Source organism: Mauremys mutica, chromosome 2 (assembly GCF_020497125.1).
Source record: "Mauremys mutica isolate MM-2020 ecotype Southern chromosome 2, ASM2049712v1, whole genome shotgun sequence".
NCBI lineage: Eukaryota > Metazoa > Chordata > Testudines > Geoemydidae > Mauremys > Mauremys mutica.
Window position 1 is genome coordinate 35,617,326 of NC_059073.1, and position 20,464 is coordinate 35,637,789.

Sequence of the window (20,464 nt, forward strand, 5' to 3'; positions counted from 1 at the left end):
TCAGACTATTGGTTATCTACTCCAGAATTCTCCTCTAAAAGTGAACTATATTAGTGAACACCATTAGATACACTTGCTGATTTATCTTCCTCTCCATCCTACAGAGGATGCAGATCCAGATCAATTATATTTATTCTAACACGCTTCCATCACCTTTCTCTGGAATGGAAGCAAAGCTCATAAAACAAATAGTTAAGTGACAGGCTCATCATGGAAACTGATGTGAAAGGTGGAACTATTTTTTTGACTATTCACATTATGTGCATTTGGGTTTCGTGGTATTGCATATTTGTTAAATTGCTTCCCATCAGATGATGATGTGCCATGACAAATGGAACACAAGGTGAAGGTGAACAACAGTTGTGAAATTATTACCAAAAAGTGAAGCAGCTACACTTCAGCTACAGATTTAGACAAGGAACACCTGATCTGCATTGTAAGTGGATTTTTAATGGATAAAGCCAAGTATTTTTAAGGAGGGTTTCAAAACGTTTTTGATCTCATTCATCATGCAACATACAAATCTCTATTAGGGAAAATGGGAGTATGGTCACTAAAAGATTAAAGGTAGATTCTGAAGTTAAATGCAGTATTTAATTAGGCTAAAATGTCATTCCATGAAATACTGTTCTTGTCCAGAGAATATAAAACCTATTCCCTACTCTTGTGGTATTTGGAAAGTACAGTGAAACTGCACACTTATTTATAGTGTAATAAAAGTGGCAAAGATGCAGCCACTTTTGCAAGTTTTATGTGTCCTTTGTGAAATATAGTATTCTTGACCAAAAGAAGTACCGAAAAATTATTTACCTTATTTTATATTTTGATATGAATTGTTCTTTAGTAATATTAATAATAAATTACATATACTTCAAAACATCTATTTAGATAGTTTGGCAATGGATGCTATCTTTAAAAAAAGGAAGAAGGAGGATCCAGGGAACTACAGGCCAGTCAGCCTCACCTCAGTCCCTGGAAAAATCATGGAGCAGGTCCTCAAGGAATCAATTCTGAAGTACTTAGAGGAGAGGAAAGTGATCAGGAATAGTCAGCATGGATTCACCAAGGGCAAGTCATGCCTGACTAACCTAATTGCCTTCTATAATGAGATAACTGGGTCTGTGGATGAGTGGAAAGCAGTGGATGTGTTATTCCTTGACTTTAGCAAAGCTCTTGATACGTTCTCACACAGTATTCTTGCCGGCAAGTTAAAGAAGTATGGGCTGGATGAATGGACTATAAGATGGATAGAAAGCTGGCTAGCTCGTCGGGCTCAACGGGTAGTGATCAATGGCTCCATGTCTAGTTGGCAGCCGGTATCAAGCAGAGTGCCCCGAGGGTTGGGCCTGGGGCCATTTTTTTTTAATATCTTCATTAATGATCTGGAGGATGGTATGGACTGCACTCTCAGCAAGTTTGCAGATGACACTAAACTGAGTGGAGTGGTAGATATGCTGGAGGGTAGGGATAGGATACAGAGGGACCTAGACAAATTAGCGGATTGAGCCAAAAGAAACCTGATGAGGTTCGACAAGGACAAGTGCAGAGTCCTTCACTTAGGATGGAAGAATCCCATGCACTGCTACAGACTAAGGACCGAATGGGTAGGCAGCAGTTCTGCAGAAAAGGACCTAGGGGTTACAGTGGACGAGAGCTGGATATGAGTCGACAGTGTGCCCTTGTTGCCAAGAAGGCTAACAGCATTTTGGGCTGTATAAGTAGGGGCATTGCCGGCAGATCGAGGGATGTGATCATTCTCCTCTATTCGACATTGGTGAGGCCTTATCTAGAGTACCGTGTCCAGTTTTGGGCCCTACACTACAAGAAGGATGTGGAAAAAATGGAAAGAGTCCAGCAGAGGGCAACAAAAATGATTAGGGGGCTGGAGCACATGACTTATGAGGAGCGGCTGAGGGAACTGAGATTGTTTAGTCGCAGAAGAGAAGAATGAGGGGGGATTTGATAGCTGCTTTCAACTACCTGAAAGGGGGTTCCAAAGAGGATGAATCTAGACTGTTCCCAGTGGTACCCGATGACAGAACAAGGAACAATGGTCTCAAGTTGCAGTGGGGGAGGTTTAGGTTGGATATTAGGAAAAACTTTTTCACTAGGATGATGGTGAAGCACTGGAATGGGTTACCTAGGGAGATGGTGGAATCTCCTTCCTTAGAGGTTTTTAAGGTCAGGCTTGACAAAGCCCTGGCTGGGATGATTTAGTTGGGAATTGGTCCTGCTTTGAGCAGGGGGTTGGACTAGATAACCTCCTGAGGTCCCTTCCAACCCTGAGATTCTATACAAAACTCTACAATAGTCTGAATGATTTGACAAATGTTGAAAGTTTTGGGGCAAAACTTCTTTTCACCAAAAAAATGCAGATTTGGGTTGATTGAAACATTTAATGAATCTGGGTCAGTTTTGACAATTTGTTTCAGCTGAAACAAAAGAAGAAAAACATTTTTGGAAATTTTGGAAATTTTTGTTTTGACAATTATCAAAACATAATATTTTGATTTTTCAGGCTAGATTCACAGGAGGATTTAGGCATCATTATAAAAACCAGAGGAGATGGTGCTGCTGCCACTACCCTTACACCCAATAGCCCAGTGATAAGGCCATTCACCTAGGATGTGAGACCTCTTAGGAATCTTGGTGTCTCCTCTACAAGGTGTGTGCCCTAACTACAAGACTCTAGAGTCATTCTTGCACTCTTTCTCTGGCCAAATGACTCAAGTATTTTATACAAAGTGGAACAGGAGAGATTGAGAAACACTTACCCCAGAATACCCTATACACTGATGCAGGACCGGCTCTACAGTTTTTGTTGCCCCAAGCTGCGCACCGAATTGCCGCCGTGGGTGGCAGGGGCAGTCCGTGTGCCCTTAGGGCGGCAGGTGCGTTTCCGCAGCGGCAGCAATTCGGCGGCAGCCTCTATGTTTAGCTGGTGTCTGGAGCCGGCCCTGCACTGATGGTTAGGGTGCTAACCTGACAGGAAGAGAGCTAGGTGTAAGTCCTTGCTTCAGAATGAAGATTCATCTGTGGGTCTCCCACATCCCAGGTGAGTGCCCTAAGTAGGGAACAGAGTGCTCCTTAGAGTTTGGAAATAAATGGGATTATGTCAATCACTGATTCATATTTTCTATGCAGACTAAATGATCCAGACAGCATAGATAAAATTAATATCCATGGGTTAAAAAAGAAAATGCTTAAAAGTTGTTACCGGTGTCCAGGGCTTTCAGGATATGCCTATACAGCTTGCAGAACATGTCTCAGAGCCCAGCTGGATGGATATAAGCTCACAGGACTGTGTAGACATTGTGGCTTGAGCTGAAGCTCAATTTCTGAAGCCTGTGGACAGAAGTGGGCTTTTAGCACCAGAGAGCATGAGCCCTGCAAACCTGAGCCCGTTGACCCCGTCTCCCTTGGTATGTCTACATTGCAATTAACCACCCATGGCTGGCCCATGCCAGCTGACTTGGGCTCATGGGGCTCGGGCTAAGGGGCTGCTTAACTGAGGTGTAGAGGTTTGGATTCAGGCAGGGCCGCCCAGAGGGGGGGGCAAAGAGGGCAATTTGCCCCAGGCCCCGGGCTCCGCAGGGGCCCCCAAAAGAACGAGTGAGGCTGCCGCCCCAGCCCGACCCCGACCCCGACCCCGCCCCTCACCCGGAGCCTCAGCAGAAACATCAGTGTCCCTGAGCAGCAGCACAGCATGGCTCCGGCAGGGCTCCCGAGCTCCGCCCCGTTCAGAGCCACGTGGTAAGGGGCGGGGCTGCGAGCTCCAAGGGGGCCTGGGCTTCCTCCACTCGGCCTGGAGCTCGCAGGCTCGCCCCCTTACCACGTGGCTCTGAGCGGGGCGGAGCTCGGGAGCCCTGCCGGAGCCATGCTGCGCTGCTGTTCCGGGACACTGCTGCATACGACGCGCTAAGGCTCCGGGTGAGCGGGGTGCCGGGGCTGGGGGGGAGGGGGGTTGGCTAAGGGGCAGGAAGTCCCGGGGACAGTCAGGGGATAGGGAAGGTGCAGAGGTGGGGGGGGCGGTCAGGGGACAGGGAATGGAGGGTTGGATCGTGGGCGTGCTGGGTGTCTGTCAGGACTCAGCAGGGGGGTGGATAGGGGTGGGGTCTCTGGGGGACGGTGGGGGGACGGTGGGGGGACAAGGAGCAGGATGGGTTGAGGATTCTGAGGGTGGCGTGCAGTTGGGGGGCAGGAAGTGGGGGAGTCAGGGGGCAGGGCCAGGCTGCTTGGGAGGAACAGCCTTCCCTACCCTAAAGCTCATTCTGCAGTTTGAGGCTTGCAGAAGAGCCAAGCTGTTAGCTTTTCCATTAGGGCTACCATCCCTTTCACTTCTCAAATGCCACATTATAGTCTATGTTTAATTTCAGTGCCACAGGGAGATTCATGTCAGGGGAGGGTAGTAGCTTCATTTAAAATTAGCCACTGGGGGAGGGATCACATGAGAAGAGCAATATCCTACAGCACCTACCTCCTTCCCGACCCTACCAAGGGAGACCCCCTACCTCCCCTGCATTCCCTGAGGCTTCAGAGGGGTTAATTCAGTGGTTCTCAAACTTTTTTGTCCTAGTGACCCCTTTCACATAGCAAACCTCTGAGTGTGACACACACCTCCCTCATACATTGAAAACACTTTTTTATATATTTAACACTATTATAAATACTGGAGACAAAGCGGGGTTTGAGGTGGAGGCTGACAGCTCGCAACCCCCAGTAATAACCTTGTGACCCCCTGAGGGGTCCCGACCCCCAGTTTGAGAACCCCTGAGTTAATTTAATTTTAGCACCCTGTGTCCATTCACATGCATGTGCTATTTTGAGCATGTCAGTTTTCACAACATAGGTTCATCCCAGATTCTGGAACTAGCTCAAATGCTCAGTTCATGGAGTATGTGCATAAGTGATACTAAAGACAAACCCACAGTAACCGTCTCCAGTTTGTGAGGGACCACATGGAGCCAGTCTCTAGGAAACATAAATGTATGGAGGTTAAGTCCGTTAATGGCTATTAGCCAGGATGGGTAACGAATGGTGTCCCTAGCCTCTGTTTGTCAGAGGGTGGAGATGGATGGCAGGGGAGAGATCACTTGATCATTACCTGTTAGGTTCACTCCCTCTGGGGCACTTGGCAGTAGACAGGATACTGAGCAGGATGGCCTTTGGTTTGACCCAGTATGGCTGTTCTTATGTTCTAACCTAAATGAACCCAAAGTTATGGAGACAGATATGAGTCAAGGAAGCCAGCAGAGTATCAGAAACCTGGAACAATCTCTGACTGGATGGGCTCAGGCGTTTGGTCACAAGCTGAGGTGGTTCAAAAGTTTTGGATTTTTTTAAGCAGAATTTTTTAGTGTTTCTTTAAACAATCAAACACAGCAAGCAGCAAATATTTGGCCACACATTTCTGAAACCCCAAACCATATTCAGGTTTTGGCAGACTAATTTCAGCTTTTCAATTAAAAAAAACACAACAAATTTTGAAGGAAAGCAGACATTGTCCATGATTTTTTTTCTGCTTTTTAAAAACCCCTAGTTTTCGATCCAAAAAAAGTTTTGATGGAAAATATTTGTCCAACCCTTTTAATGAGCTTTAGTGCCTTTTTTAGCACTAGCTGATGCTGAGAACCAGTGATACTTTGTAAAGAAGTTTTCTCAAAACTGGGTTTGTGCCGAGATGCGGAAGGTTTATTTTTCCCAGGGCCACCCCTGGCGGGGAGCAAGTGGGGCAATTTGCCCAGGCCCCGTAGGGGCCCCCACGAGAATATAGTATTGCTATTTTTTTTATGGAAGGGGCCCCCAAAATTGCTTTGCCCCAGGCCCCCTGAATCCTCTGGGCGGCCCTGGATTCAGGGTGCAGTCCAAGATCTGGGACCCTCCCGCCTTGCAAGATCCTAGAGCCCAGGTTCCAGCCCAAGCCTGAATGTCTATGCCACAGTTAAACAGCCTCTTACCCTGAGCCCCACGAGCCCCAGTCAACTGGCATGGGCCAGCTGTGGGTTTTTAACTGCAATGTAGACACCCTCTGACTTGCTGCCACGGGCTGCTTCTGGCTGTTTAGACATATCCTAAGTGTCTTTCAAAGCTCAAGTGTTTTAAGTCTAAACATACCTTTTGATATATTTTAGGAGGAAATCTTCAGCGTCTGTAGCTGCACTGTACATTGATGTTTACACTTCAAGCTATTTACAAGGGCCAATTAAAACATTTTAAAGTTGTTGTTTTTTTTAACTGATCTGGTTTGTTTTGAGAGCTTTGGTCCCACAAGTTCTTATTCAGAAACAATTAATTTTTAAAAGTTTGCTGAACTTGGTAGTCATTTCATTGCCACTAGCTGCATCAGAGAAATGCCCAGTTCTGAATAACAGCATTTAATAAGAGCTTTCAAATAGTCCTTAGCACTCGCACTAAGCCTTACATTTTCAGATGGCTGATCCAAACATTAACCAGTTAATCTTCATTGTTTCAGATGGGAAATGGAGGTATAATAAAGCTAAGCGAGTAGCTTAAGACCACACAGGGAGACAGTGGCAAAGTCTGGTTTAGAACTCAGGAAATTCTGATCTGTGCTGCGACCACTAGACCATATTGCTCCTCCCCCCTAGGTATAGATATACATTTGCATTTCTATAATGCCTTTTCATCTAAAAAAATCACAATTTTAACAAACTATATGCAAGGATCCCTACTCCCCTCTCCCTCCATCCATGCAGATACCTCTGGTGAGACATGCAGCAACAATTAACAACACAGGATAACAATACACAACATGTTAACACAGGAGATGACTAACAGCATATCTATGTGTAAACATAGAGGGATTTAGGAAAGCAGAATGTAATTACCCCGATGAAATTTAGCAAGGACAGCAGAGTTAACACATTCATTCCTTGTGAAAAGTGCCATCAGATCTTTAATGAAGGCAAGTAATCAGAATGTCAGTTTTGCATCTCCTCCAATCATGGGAGTCTTTGATTTGGTCCTCATGTCCAGGCTATGTCCTCACGTCCAGGAGGTCCTAGGTCCTCATGTCCAGACTATGTCCAAGTCTTGCAGATTCTTTCTTCATCCCATACTGAAGATAGAGTCTTTGCTGTCCATCCACCTAGCAAAAGTTCTCCTCCAGGCGCTCATCATTTTGAGTTCTGATTACTGCAACATCCTTCTCTCTGGCCTTGAGAAATGCAATCTTGCTCTGCCCATATCCATATCGTAAAGATCATTTTCCTAGCCTGTTGCTTTGACCCCATGAGAACTCTCTCTTTGCATCCCTCCTCTGGCTCCCTCATCTCTGTCACCTGAAACATGTTATTTGTCTTCACCATCAAGGACCTTCACAATCTATCCCCATCCCACCTGTCATCTCACGTCTAGTATCAAAAGGTCAGTTCCGCTTCTGTTCAGCCCAGGATGTCAGCCTCCATCGTCCACATTCCATTTACAATCAAGCATCTTTGTGCTTTCTCCCATGCTCTGTAGAAGAAATGTAGAGAAGAATGGCTTGAACGGAAGTACTGCTTTACAAACAATCCTCGTGGGTGTTATGCAACTGCTGTACACTTACCAAGTCACACATTTGTGAGTGGAAATTAAGTAAAATCAAAGTCTCACATGTATATTTATTGTACTAAAACACATGGATTTTTTTGGTTTATTATGTGACTACTTCAGAAAGGACAGACGGTAGTGTGGGGAAACATGCTACTTACTGCACTGGAGGCTCTCTTCTGATCTGCTGTTAAGGTCTATGTTGCCTGTTTATGTATTTCAATAGAGAAAACTTCATGATGGGACTATCCCATCGAATTGCCATGATATCAGGATATATTTAGCCACTTGAATTTTTTATTGCACTGGATGCACATCTGGCACTTGTTATGAGCTACAGACATCCAAAAACGAAGAGAGAATGCTGAAAAGGCTCCAAGACACATTATAGCTGTATAGACCTCCTCTCCTTATTGAACATTGTCAGCTAAACCCTCTGGGCCAGATTTGGAGTGATCTCTGCATGGTTACAGAGTTGTGATCAAGATCAGCGCCCCCTTTAAGCAGCACTGCAAGCACCTCCCACAATAGCAATGTCTGTCCTCGGGGAAGGAGGGGAGGGACATAGGGATTTCTCACTCATTCCTGCCCCCCTCTGGGGACGTCAAGAAGTTTTTGTTTATGAATTACCTAATGTATTTGAACAGTAACAAGAGAACAACCTCATACACTATAGCAACAATAGTCAAATCTTTAACTGCATATAGTGGTGATATTATATATGGTTCTATTTTATGGGTATTTGTGGATTGGAATTTATTCTGAGTAGAAGACAGTGTCAGTTGTGCTAGAAGCAGCAGTAGTAAAGTAACCCTGGGAACCATGCTTGTGTGTAATACCTGAATAAATTGTTGGACCTGAGCAGTTCATAGGGAAGCATCAAAAATCTTACAAAAGCAAATTGCATAACATTTGCAAACAGGGTGACTAGATGTCCCAGTACTGGGGGCTTTGTCTTATATAGGCATCTATTGCCCTTCAACCCTGTCCCAATTTTTCATCCTTGCTATCTACTCACCCTATTTGCAAAGGTTTTTAGAATGTTTCACCCCAAACAGCTGTAATTTTTTGCAGCTGTTTACATAGTGCCAGGCTGTGAGTCCCTTAATCACACTGGTGAGCAGTTATCCATCTGATTTCTTTTCCAAATGAAGCAAGTGGCAGTATGCATGTGAGAGTTAGGAGTCACAATCTGGCCATTGCAGATACAACACAATTGCAATTGTGTTGATCTTGGCAGCATTTCATGAGCATAAACTCTTCTAGAATAAAATTCCTCCAGCATATTAGGCTGCAAGCAGATTTCTTTAATATCAGGCCTGAATATCTTCAGTTCTAGCTTTTTATTATTTATTATTATATTTTTATTTTTATTTGTTCTTTTATTTCTTAAGAACATATTTTTATTGTTGCCAATGCTAAACTTTCACAGTGAGTTTTCTCTTTAGCTTCTCCTTTGCCCCACTTACTTTTTCCCAAAGCAATGATGTCACAGAGAATCTTATTAAATGTCTGTTTTTGAAAGCTTCCCAGCTTCCCAGGCTGTCACTGTTGAGTCTGAGTGGTGGCAGCAGCCATCTTGCTGAAGAAGGGCTCTGTCATCAGCACAGTAAACAAGTTTCTATTCTGAGGTAACAGTTTCATCAGAAGAAATGCTTTGGCATTTAAATAAATCAAATATTTTATTATATTATTAAACATTAAAGTTGTCCACAGCATGGAAGTTTGTCTAAGGTCTCTGTACCTTGCCCACCCCTCTACTCAGTGAAAAGTATGAAATCACATGTTTAAGTCAGAAGGCTGCTACTGGCTGTAATTCAAGGGGTAGAGCCTTAGATACTGCAAATCCACATAGCTCCACTGACTTCAGCTGAACTATGCAGATTTGTGCCACTAAAATTTTAATCATCAAATATTTTCCAGTTTTTTCATGACACTCCATAACTTTCAAAGGTGGGAGAATACTTGAGTGAGTAAATGTACAAATATTTTTACATTTTACAATACATGTACAATATATTACAAAATTTAAGAGTAAAAGTTATTAGTATGAAAACACCAGTTGGAGAATTTTAGGGTGAGCACCTAAGTGTATGTCTAGGCTGCACACTAAGCCCAGGTCTGTGGGACCCTGGCATGTGGACTCAGTGTTTCCAAGCTCTTGCCTGATCGTCCACACTGCATTGTAAACCTGGGTTTACAATTGCTGGATCTGGGGGTCTCAGAGGTGCCAACATATCCAGACTGCACTATGCAGATCTTCTGACTCGCGTCTGTGGCTTGACCTGTATCCATGACAGGGCTTGGAAGCAAGTCTCAGTGGGAGTCAGGCTTTGACCGCTCCATCCGCAGCAGTGTCCTGAGCCACTCAGAATCTGGGTCCTGAGTGCTTGCTCACCTGAGTCAAGCTGAGTTGTGTGTGGATGGAAGGGGGGCTTTGGCTCAAACCTGAGCGAGAGCCGGACTTAGTGTGCAGTGTAAACATACGCAAAGTTACCTGTTTGTTAAGTTTCTTCACCACCAATGGCTCACTCCTTAGGCCCCACTTCTTCTACCATTAAATACAATCTCCCTCTTGTTCTTGCACCATTATAGTAACTTAATTGTCAGGGAAATAAATTGTTAAATCAATCATAAAACTCTCATTGATTTTAATGGGAGCAGAATTAGGCCTTTAGTCTCCCTTTGCTCTTGTAATAGAATCTTTGGGCTCTGTTTTTTTTAGAAGTGAAGGGCCATAGGTTGGCCTCAGTCCATACAAGAATAGTGCTCCCATTGACATCAGTGGGAATTCTGCATGTGGTTGAAGGATGCTAACTATGTAACTCTTATTGTCATTAATGGGATTTGCTCTGTAAATCCCTGTGCCTTGATTGGAGAATAGATTCTTTTGTTGGGTATTTAATTCAAACAGCAAACACCTAATCCAAATGTCCCCTAGGAGACATGATAAGTAATTCACAAGAGTGAGTAAAGAATTTGGTATTCAGAGATACAGTAAAGGCAACATATTCCATAATTATGCACTTAAACAGAAGCTTTTCATTCTCAGTACATTTTTTCATGAAATACAATTTCTGTCTTGTTCTCACACCATTATAATAAATTAGTTTTCAGGATAACAAATTGTGCTTTCTCTAAGAAGTTACAATGAGATCCCTACATACAGAGAGATAATGATGTGTTGGGAGATAGTGGGAAATATTTTTGTTTAAACACACAAATTTGGATGGATAACTGGAGAGATAACCAAGGACAGAATGTAAGGGGGAAACTAGAGAGAGAGGAAACACTTGCCTTAAATAAAGGAATCTGAAACATTAATCGTTAATTTCATCAGAGACATTAAAAATAGCAGGGGGCCAATGATCTCTTGAGCCAAATGCTAGTAAATTCATGCTTTAAATTCAATCAGCATATTTTCTAAATGTAACTGTCCTGGCAGCCAGGAATAGGGGAAAACAACACACACACACACACACACACACACGTTTGGCATAGCCTTCTTTCAAAATTCAAACCCCAAACCTCCTATATAGCCTAGTTTCAACTAGCCTGCTCAAACCCAAATCCTGTACACATCATTCCAAGGCCTCATCAAGGCCTCCAGCTTGTCCAATGCCTACTCAAAGTCTGCAGCCTATGGAAATCACTGAACTAATCATGAGAACTCAGGCCTCCTTGTGAATTCATCCTCTTTTGGCACTGGAGGTGGGTTGCTGCCTAATTCTTAGGAAATGGTTTTACCTGCAATTCTGTGAGGTCTGAAGAATCAGCAACAACCCAATAACTCTGTCTTCATGGAGGACAATCTGTTCATGGCTGCTAGGGTCTTAGGATAAATTTTTCAAAAGCTCCCAGACCACTTTGGAGCCTAAGTACCTATGCTGTATTTCTTCTTTTACCTTTGAAACCCTGTAGGGACTTTACACCTTTGCGGGTGAGGGCAGCATGCAGAAATCCAACATATCTAGAATCTCCTCTTTGTAATGAAAATATATTTAATATAATAAGGGACGATAGCATAAAGCTGTATGATGGACAACAGATCAAGGTCCAGTGCATAGGAATCTTATGTCAAAGATATTGATGTCGAAGGAGAGAGTAATCTATTACGTACTGATCTGCTGATTACAGTTCAGCACTCCACTCATGGTTTTGCCCTAAACTTTGTAATCCAATTTGGGAATTTAAAATTATGCCATGATTAAACTTTCAGCACCGTGTCACCTTTTTGCTAAGCTACCAAATATTGTGCAGTGTTGTTTAAAAAACGCCTTTTCGTTATGAAAGAACAGTCAATATTTTTACAGTACTGCTTTGATAGCTGAAAGAAGCCATTAATTTCTAGTGGTCCTGAGAGTATTTTTATTTGGAAGGGAAGGGGATGGAAAGAAAAGTTCAGGCCTGTTTTACATTTAGTGCAGAGTAAAGGAATGTTGAGGAAAATGCATGTTCCACATTTGCTTTAATGATAGATGATCATCTGATATATATGAATTATACAGAAATACAAGGAAAAAAATAAGCAGAAGAAAAACTGTGTATTATCTAGAAAAGCTGTTAGAAAGACAGTTGCTGAAAATGTCTGTGTTTTGTGCTCCAATGGGAAATGCCTATGGGCTTTAGGCTTTCTGCCATCAACAAGCTGCAAAATATATTTCTGATACAGCCTGAAACATTTTACACTATTAACATTATTAGAGGTGGTTTTGAATTAGAAACTCTCTTTTTTTCAGGTCAAATAGATTATTATTGTGCCAGGAAAAAGGTTTTGATAGTTTTCATTCCAATTAGTAAATTCCTAATCCATATTATGGGCAAATGCTGGGCTGATGTATCCTTGATGCACTTTGGACCCTTTATTTGGTACAGGGGGCAAACTTTTAAAGTTACTTCCAGTTCTGGAGAAAATCCCCATTTCCATGTATTTGCTAATGAGTAGTAGAGATGTATAATGAGTTTATGGATTATTCTGTAAGTAGAGATAGTCACATAGTTATTTTCCTCTACATTCAGTATCTGAATCACAGGAAACAAAAGCCCTCCTACACATTGACCACTGAATGTCTTAAAAAAAAATCAGTGGATTTTTTTAATCATAGTGAAATCTTTTACATATGAAATCTAGACACTGGTGTCAGTTTGGTTTCCACAGGGTAGTCTTATGTTGATAACAGAACTTTATAAAATACCCCACACCAGGAATAACACTATTTGGAAAAAAAAAAGTTGGAAGCTGCTTTTCATAAAATGTTAACTGATAAAGGGCAGTTCATCTGAAATCTGTTTGTACTGGCCATATCTAGCCTACCCTTTCAATGCCTCTTTTGTACAGAGAAACTATTTTCTAGTAAAAATAGATGCTGGATCTCTTCAATTGATAAGTGCATGACTCAGTAGAGAATGCTGTATGTCTTGGAAAGTGGATATTTCTGATGCTGATTCCCCTGTTCGGAATATGGGTGAGAGTATCTGCACAGATAAGCTGCTATTTCAAAGGAACTTGTAGGACCTGGGTGCCCAACTCCATTTGAATCTCTCTGGCTAACTTCCTTAGGCTCCTTTGAAAATTCCAGCCGCAATAATAAATATGTTTGTGACTATTTGTTGCCTATTCATCTCAGATATCTCTATGAGGCAATATTGTCAGAGATGACTGGAGTGCGTCTGTTGAATGTGAGAACTTGAGATCACAAAATTGCAAACTGAACTTTGAATTTTGCTAAGTTGACCTGCCAAAAACATGCTTGGGGTCCTCTTCTGAAAATCTATCCACTTCTTCTGGTGCCTAACTAGGAATTTAGGTCTTTTGGAAATCTGCACTTAAAAGTTTATCCTTTTTCTTGCTAATTATCCTTTTGCATTCTATGTAAAAGATGTAACCATTTTTTTAGCAAGTTGCTTCTTGTTTGTGATAAGATGTACTGATTAGAATATCTTTTCTGTGAAAGTGGAGTATTTCATTAATTCTAATGATAGATAATGCAGACTTTCCTTTAAGTTAAGCAGTAGAAGCCTGTGCTTTGGCAAAAAGGTCACGTATTCTATAATCAATGCAATTTACTTGCTACTGTAATATATGTATGTATCTGGAAACATATTTTTACAGCATATCTCACTATCCAGCAATAGTTTTCCAGCTTTAGCCCAGCTACTTTATCACTACAGGATTTCAACAATTGTCTCAGAAGTACTTCTGCTGCCTGTGTCCATCAGTGTGTACTAGTGTGCAGATCATACTACTACTGAGTAGGTCCAATAAAAAGATGGGGAAGGAAATAGTTGAACAAATTCATTAAACATTAAAAAACAGTAATTTAAATGAATATCCTTGTAAAGGAGGTGAATTAAGAGGAATTATTATGACCAGATTTATCATAATGACTCTCATCATTTTTCTGTTTAGAAAAGCAGACAGCATGGACAAAACTCTACACTCTTTTGCATAGCTTCAGCAGAACAGAGTAGAATTTGGTCTCAAGTGTAATTTAGCATTAAGTTATATGATGATTAAACTAGTTCTGACACATTTTAAAATCATGACAGATGCTGAAAGTTACCGATAGTTTTTAGTGGATTTCCAGGATGTAAGATAGAAAAGATGTATTATGCCAAATAACACAACATTTAATTATTTTTAGCTGTGATTCAAAAGAAGCAGACAGATTTGTGGTCACCAAAGAAGTATTTGCATCTGTTGTTTATGTTCTGACATTTTACATCAAAGCAAATCTCTAAACTTTGACTATCATCTTTCCAAATTAATAGTGAAACTGTGGAAAAATTATCCAGACTGAAGATAAATGGAGGAAAGAGCCACAGAATATCAAATACATCAGGTGCAAGTACGAAGTTAAGGGATTGTATAGGATAAGGAAACAGGGCTCAATCCTGCAAGGTGCTAAATGCTCTGGCCCTGATCCAGCAAATCACTTAATCCCATGCTCACCTTTAAACACGTAAATAGTCCCATTGATTTCAACGGGACTACACATATACTTAAAGTTAAGCATGTGCTTAAGTGTTTTGCTAGATCAGGACCAGAATGTTCAGCACCTAGCAGGATCATATCTAGGTACCTAATTCTGCTCTCATTTAAATCCACAAAGTCCTGGTGTAACTCCACTTAATGGAGTTACTCTGGAATTATAGTGGGGAGAGTGAGATCAGAAACAGGCCCAAGACCTGAGTCCAGATTATCTCATGGATTTTACCATAGGAGGGGACTTTTTAATTAGTAAATGATGCCCACTCCCCAAAACACAAAGAGAAGCCACACCAAAATATGGTGGCTCCCCCAAACCCTACGGCTCCATGACTCCAATGGAACCATGCTACGAGGGATTCACTAACTAGCTTCCCAGGTTTCCAAGGTAGGTACATGAGAAAATTAATAACCTTTGGAGTTGTATTAATATTTTAATGGGCCAGAGAGAGGACAATGTGCAATTCCCTCCCTTCCGCCACCCTGGATTCCTTGTACTCAATGCCGTTCCCTCCATGGGTCCTGGCTGGCCAAGGAGACCCATGCCTTGCTAGTATTAGGGCCCTCTTTCTACAGAGATGAGGGGAGATTCATACTGGAGGGGTCCTTTGTGTGGTGATCTTAGGTATGGTGCCCTTGACATTCCTCTGTTTTGTTTAGCAATGGTAGAACCTCTATCCTCCCCCCAGATCCAAACATCCCTGACCTTTGCGGAAGTTTGAATATGGATTAAGATTTATGGCTTGTGGTCATCTCCACATTTTTTTACTGGCTGAAGTTATGATTTTGCTGGCCTTTGCCAATACTTGCTCTTTAAATAATAGTTCACTAGCTGGAGTAGGTAGGATTGTTCACACTTAATAATGCAACTGCCTCCCCCATCCCCACACACACCATCAATTGATACACATGTAAGAAGCTGTCTCTCCCCACTTCTCATCAAGGCTGACTAGCAGATGCTGGGTAAATTAGAGAAGTTCTACTTGGTCTTTTTTTTAATAACTCTTTTTCTATGGATATTTAGAGCCAGAAAAGTTGTATAAAACTGCCTTGTAAAAAATGAAGATGACCAGTAAAGAAAAAAAATCACTTGCTCCATTTTGATTGGTAGGATTTTGCCATTGTCTTCAGTGGGACCAGGATTAGACCCTTCATGCAGAGAAATAAGAAAAAAGAAAGCTGACATGGACTAGACACATAATGCCCAAGCATATAAAGTAAACAAAATGAAAATGCTGAAAATTTCCCCTCTCCTCTTTCATATATATCCAGTCTTTGATGTTTTAACCTACTAAGGACAGTAGGTTAAAAAAATGTTCCAAACCAAAGTATGATTTCTAAGCTGATGGCAAAACATGGATTTAAATTCCTACAACGTTCAGTTCTGTTCATTAGTGATCATATTTGTTTTTCTGAATGAAAATATTGGGTTATTTATTTAGGTTGGAAAACCTGCACAAATTTAATCTTCTTTAAGTTATTTTCATGAACAGATTTAATTTCCCTTAGTTACAATAGGATCTTGATGTGTTTACTGACTTGGTGGGAACAAATGCAATTTTAAACAAATTTGAAGGTACCAGTTTGCATAGCTTATTTGATCCCAGTTTGGGTATATGGAAGTAGTGTGGCAGGCGAGTCTTCAGCAGTAATTGTGGTCTTCTGTGATAATATTTTAAAAATAGAAATAACTTGTTTCTATTAGAAACAATGACCTCTCCTTTGAATTTTACATATGGATGATTTTCTATACAGTTCTAGAATCATTAGAAAGTTATAATTTATAATATAATATTTAGGACTTATTTTCTTTTCCCTGTTTTTCTTAAAATAACTTTGTAATTATTTAACATTAACTAAGGTGACCAAGGAAGAGAAGGTAAAATTTGTGTCATTCTCTGGTCATATTTTATATAAAACTAATTTTTTTGAATTCTTTTTCAATTAACAGTACTTTCTTAAATCAAGTTTTTAAGTATTCCTTTTGTTGATGTATTAAAAAGCAATTATTCATAGTATCCTAGAAATTAGACATGAACTAGACCGATTAGGTCACTAGTTCATCCCCTGCCAATGCAGGATTATTCCCTTTAGTATATTCCCAAATTGCCAACTCCACTGGAGCCAATTATATACTGTACATGTATTTTCTAACATTCATCTTACTCCTTTCCCGGTAAAAGCTGTACAGCATATGCAAGAATTCAATAGACTTTAAATAAAAGGGAAATAACATGAAATGCCAAACTTATTAACATTTCAGAGACAGTTTATATTAAAAATCCTTTTTACTACTCTTGCTCTCCAAACCATGTGTTAAAAGACAGAGATTAGCAAGAGTCTTTGCAGTAAAGGATTTGAACATTCTTCTTTGTGCTGGTTCTGCTGATCTACAGTATGTTGTGAGCTAAGTCTCTGGCTTTGTTAAAAGCATAAATCAAATGTATTCTAGAATTTAGCCATACTTCACATTTGCCACTGGTGGCTTCATTTTTTAACTGCACTAATGATTTGTCAGAAGCTTCTTACGTGTTATTAAGATGGGAAATAATATCTAGTCTTCTATCACCACTTATGTAGCATGTTACTCAGATTGTGTGATTGAATGTGTATGTGTCACTCCACTCAGTGGCTATCATTAGAAAGTCAGCTTTTGCCCTATATTTTGAAAAAGGATATCAGAGCTCTCAAGTGTACTAGAATTTGTGGGATATTCCACAAGAGAAACAGAGTGAGACTCTTCATCAAGCTAACTTTTAGGCATGAGAAAAGTTCTCAGTGGCAGGGCTAGGAGCCAAGAGTTCAGATATCACCTATTCTTCAAACTGCTGCTTATATTTCCATGCACTTCATAGCCCTTCTTATTATTCAAGGCCAATGCCCCCAAATTAGGAGGTGGCCAGGTATCAGTATGAGCTTCCACACTCCATTTTACAAATACAGTGACAGAGCTATTGCACAAAATCATTTCTGGCAAGGCTTGAAATAGAAGTTGAACTGTCTAATATAACAAAATCAAGTCTTTTCCATTCAGTCATATTGCCATTCACATGGAATGTGCCAAATCTATGTGCTTGGTTAGTTCATGTGTAATCACAGCTCTAACCACCAAACTACACTCCCCTCCCACAGCCAGGAATAGATCCCAGAAATCCTGATCCCCAACAATGCATTACTGTCTCGCAAAAAATATCACTATGATTATGAATGAATTGTATTTACTTTGGTAAGCTGCTAACTTGAATGGGCCAAGATCTTCTTGAGTTCCTCTGTCTCTCTTGCTCTCCCTTATCAGGGCCAATTGGGACTGCTGCTGTTCAAAATTGTATTCCATGCATCTGCTTTTTTTTAAATTCAGGAATCTTATAAGGGCTAGAGGAAGAGTGGCTGGATTCTTCTCACTCTCCTCTCCCAAGGAGGGACAATTGAAATCTGGAGGGAATTTGGACAGGATCTATGAGGCCTTTTCCTTCTACAGCTCTTGAATTTCTGCTTTCACAAATGCCGGCTGAGCAGTTCCTCAAATATGTATGTGTGCCATGGTGCAGAGGCCCTGCTCTGTCCCTGGTCATATAGGCTCACACAACTGCTCATAACAGCAACAGAACAGAAAGCGAGAAATGCCCTGTCCTCTGATCCCAGGGCTGCAGGCCTCGATAAGGAGCTTCAAGTTTGGGAACATTTTTTTTTGAGGTTTGTTATCTGTCTTTCTGTGGCCATGCGATAAAGTCCTCCCTAGAAATGGAGATCTGATTGGCTGACCTTATGTTTTCTTCTTGCTGAGTTGCTTCTTCAGCTAACAGTATGTTATCAGCATAATGGTTAGAAAGAAAAAAATTCTTGCCTTGCTGCTCTGTAGATGTGGTGGCTGCTGTTGGAGAGGACCCTGTTTTGGCTGAGAGAAAAAAAGCAGGGTAATTGCTGCAGCCAGCTGGGTTAAAGGGCTGCCAAGAGAGCTGCTGAGTGTCTCTAGAGACTGGCCTTAACCACGACCCAGGATCCAAACACCAGTGAACTTTGGGGAAGTTCAGATACAGTCTGGAACTTTGCAGCTCAGGCTCATCTCTATATAATCATCTCTATAGTCTTCCCTGTTAAAGAAACCCCCTGAACGGTGGACCCACCAGTCTGTGAATAAATTAAAGAATTCTGCTTGGTAGCATCATTTGCTGCAGATTTGGATCAGGGTAACAAAATAAACATTCCTGCCACCTTCATCTTCATGATGGTGAAAGTCATGAACCATTTTGCACCGCATGCAGAAATGTGCCTTTCCTCCTTCCTCACAGCTGGGAATTCATGGAAGGATGATAACTTACTTCAGCTGGAACAGAAGCACTTTACTGTCTAGCTTCCTTTTCATGTTTAGAAGCCCATGGTTTATTCCAAACGTAATAATGGTTAAAAATCCCTTTGCATACATCTGCACTAATGTTAACAGCATCCAGTTTAGAAGAAAATAATCCTGGATAACATGATAATCGATTTACAGTAGGATGACAAAACTCATTACCAAATACATTATACTGTAACGGGGAAGTTTGGAATTGCAGAGGGCTCACTGTATATTAAAACAATGGCATTCTGATAAGCTTTGAGAAATTATTTGGGCCGGGTTTAGAACAGAAAACTAAAATGCAAATAGCATAAAGCATGAAGAAAGAAGTCCTGACCTTACTGAAGTCAGTGGCAAAACTCCCAGTGACTTCCATGGGGCTAAGATTTCACCCCTTGACTCTTTTTCATGTCTTGCTCTGATACAGGGGCCACTTGCTTTCTTTCCACAGATACATCCATAACTAATGTAAGCAGGCTCCCCAAATTTAGAACACACAGAACTGAAATCGCATCTTCCCCTTAATGCAAAGGACTTTGAGCCAGCACAGAAAGGGAGCCACAGAACCATATGTCTCTGGCCTATCTCCATTTCATAGAATCATAGAATCTCAGGGTTGGAAGGGACCTCAGGAGGTCATCTAGTCCAACCCCCTGCTCAAAGCAGGACCAAACCCAACTAAATCATCCCAGCCAGGGCTTTGTCAAGCCTGACCTTAAAAACCTCTAAGGAAGGAGATTCCACCACCTCCCTAGGTAACCCATTCCAGTGCTTCACCACCCTACTAGTGAAAAAGTTTTTCCTAATATCCAACCTAAACCTCCCCCTCTGCAACTTGAGACCATTACTCCTTGTTCTGTCATCTTCTACCACTGAGAACAGTCTAGATCCATCCTCTTTGGAACCCCCTTTCAGGTAGTTGAAAGCAGCTATCAAATCCCCCCTCATTCTTCTCTTCTGCAGACTAAACAATCCCAGTTCCCTCAGCCTCTCCTCATAAGTCATGCGCTCCAGCCCCCTAATCATTTTTGTTGCCCTCCGCTGGACTCTCTCCAATTTATCCACATCCTTCTTGTAGTGTGGGGCCCAAAACTAGACACAGTACTCCAAATGAGGCCTCACCAGCGCTGAGTAGAGGGGAATGATCACATCCCTCGATCTGCTGGAAATGCCCCTACTTATACAACCCAAAATGCCATTAGCCTTCTTGGCAACAAGGGCACACTGTTGACTCATATTCAGCTTTTTGTCCACCGTAACCCCTAGGTCCTTTTCTGCAGAACTGCTGCCAAGCCATTCGGTCCCTAGTCTGTAGCAGTGCATGGGATTCTTCCGTCCTAAGTGCAGGACTCTGCACTTGTCCTTGTTGAACCTCATCATATTTCTTTTGGCCCAATCCTCTAATTTGTCTAGGTCCCTCTGTATCCTATCCCTACCCTCCAGCGTATCAACCACTCCTCCCAGTTTAGTGTCATCTGCAAACTTGCTAAGGGTGCAGTCCACACCATCCTCCAGATCGTTAATGAAGATATTGAATAAAACCGGCCCCAGCACCGACCCTTGGGGCACTCCACTTGATACCGGCTGCC

The 20,464-nt window shown here is 41.6% G+C and overlaps 1 protein-coding gene across 5 annotated transcripts in view; it reads left to right on the plus strand.

Annotated features, from left to right (window-relative positions):
• ANGPT1 (angiopoietin 1) overlaps positions 1-20,464 on the plus strand; it is a 205,666-nt gene that overhangs the window by 64,332 nt on the left and 120,870 nt on the right. Inside the window, exon 1 of one of the 5 annotated variants that reach the window (XM_045002757.1) lies at positions 359-436. The exons of 3 other annotated variants lie outside the window; for them this stretch is intronic. The gene's annotated coding sequence lies outside the window, so the exon portion shown is untranslated. Of the gene's footprint in view, positions 1-358; positions 437-3,827; positions 3,931-20,464 lie in introns of those variants that run through there. One more of the 5 variants, XM_045002756.1, reaches the window with a different exon arrangement.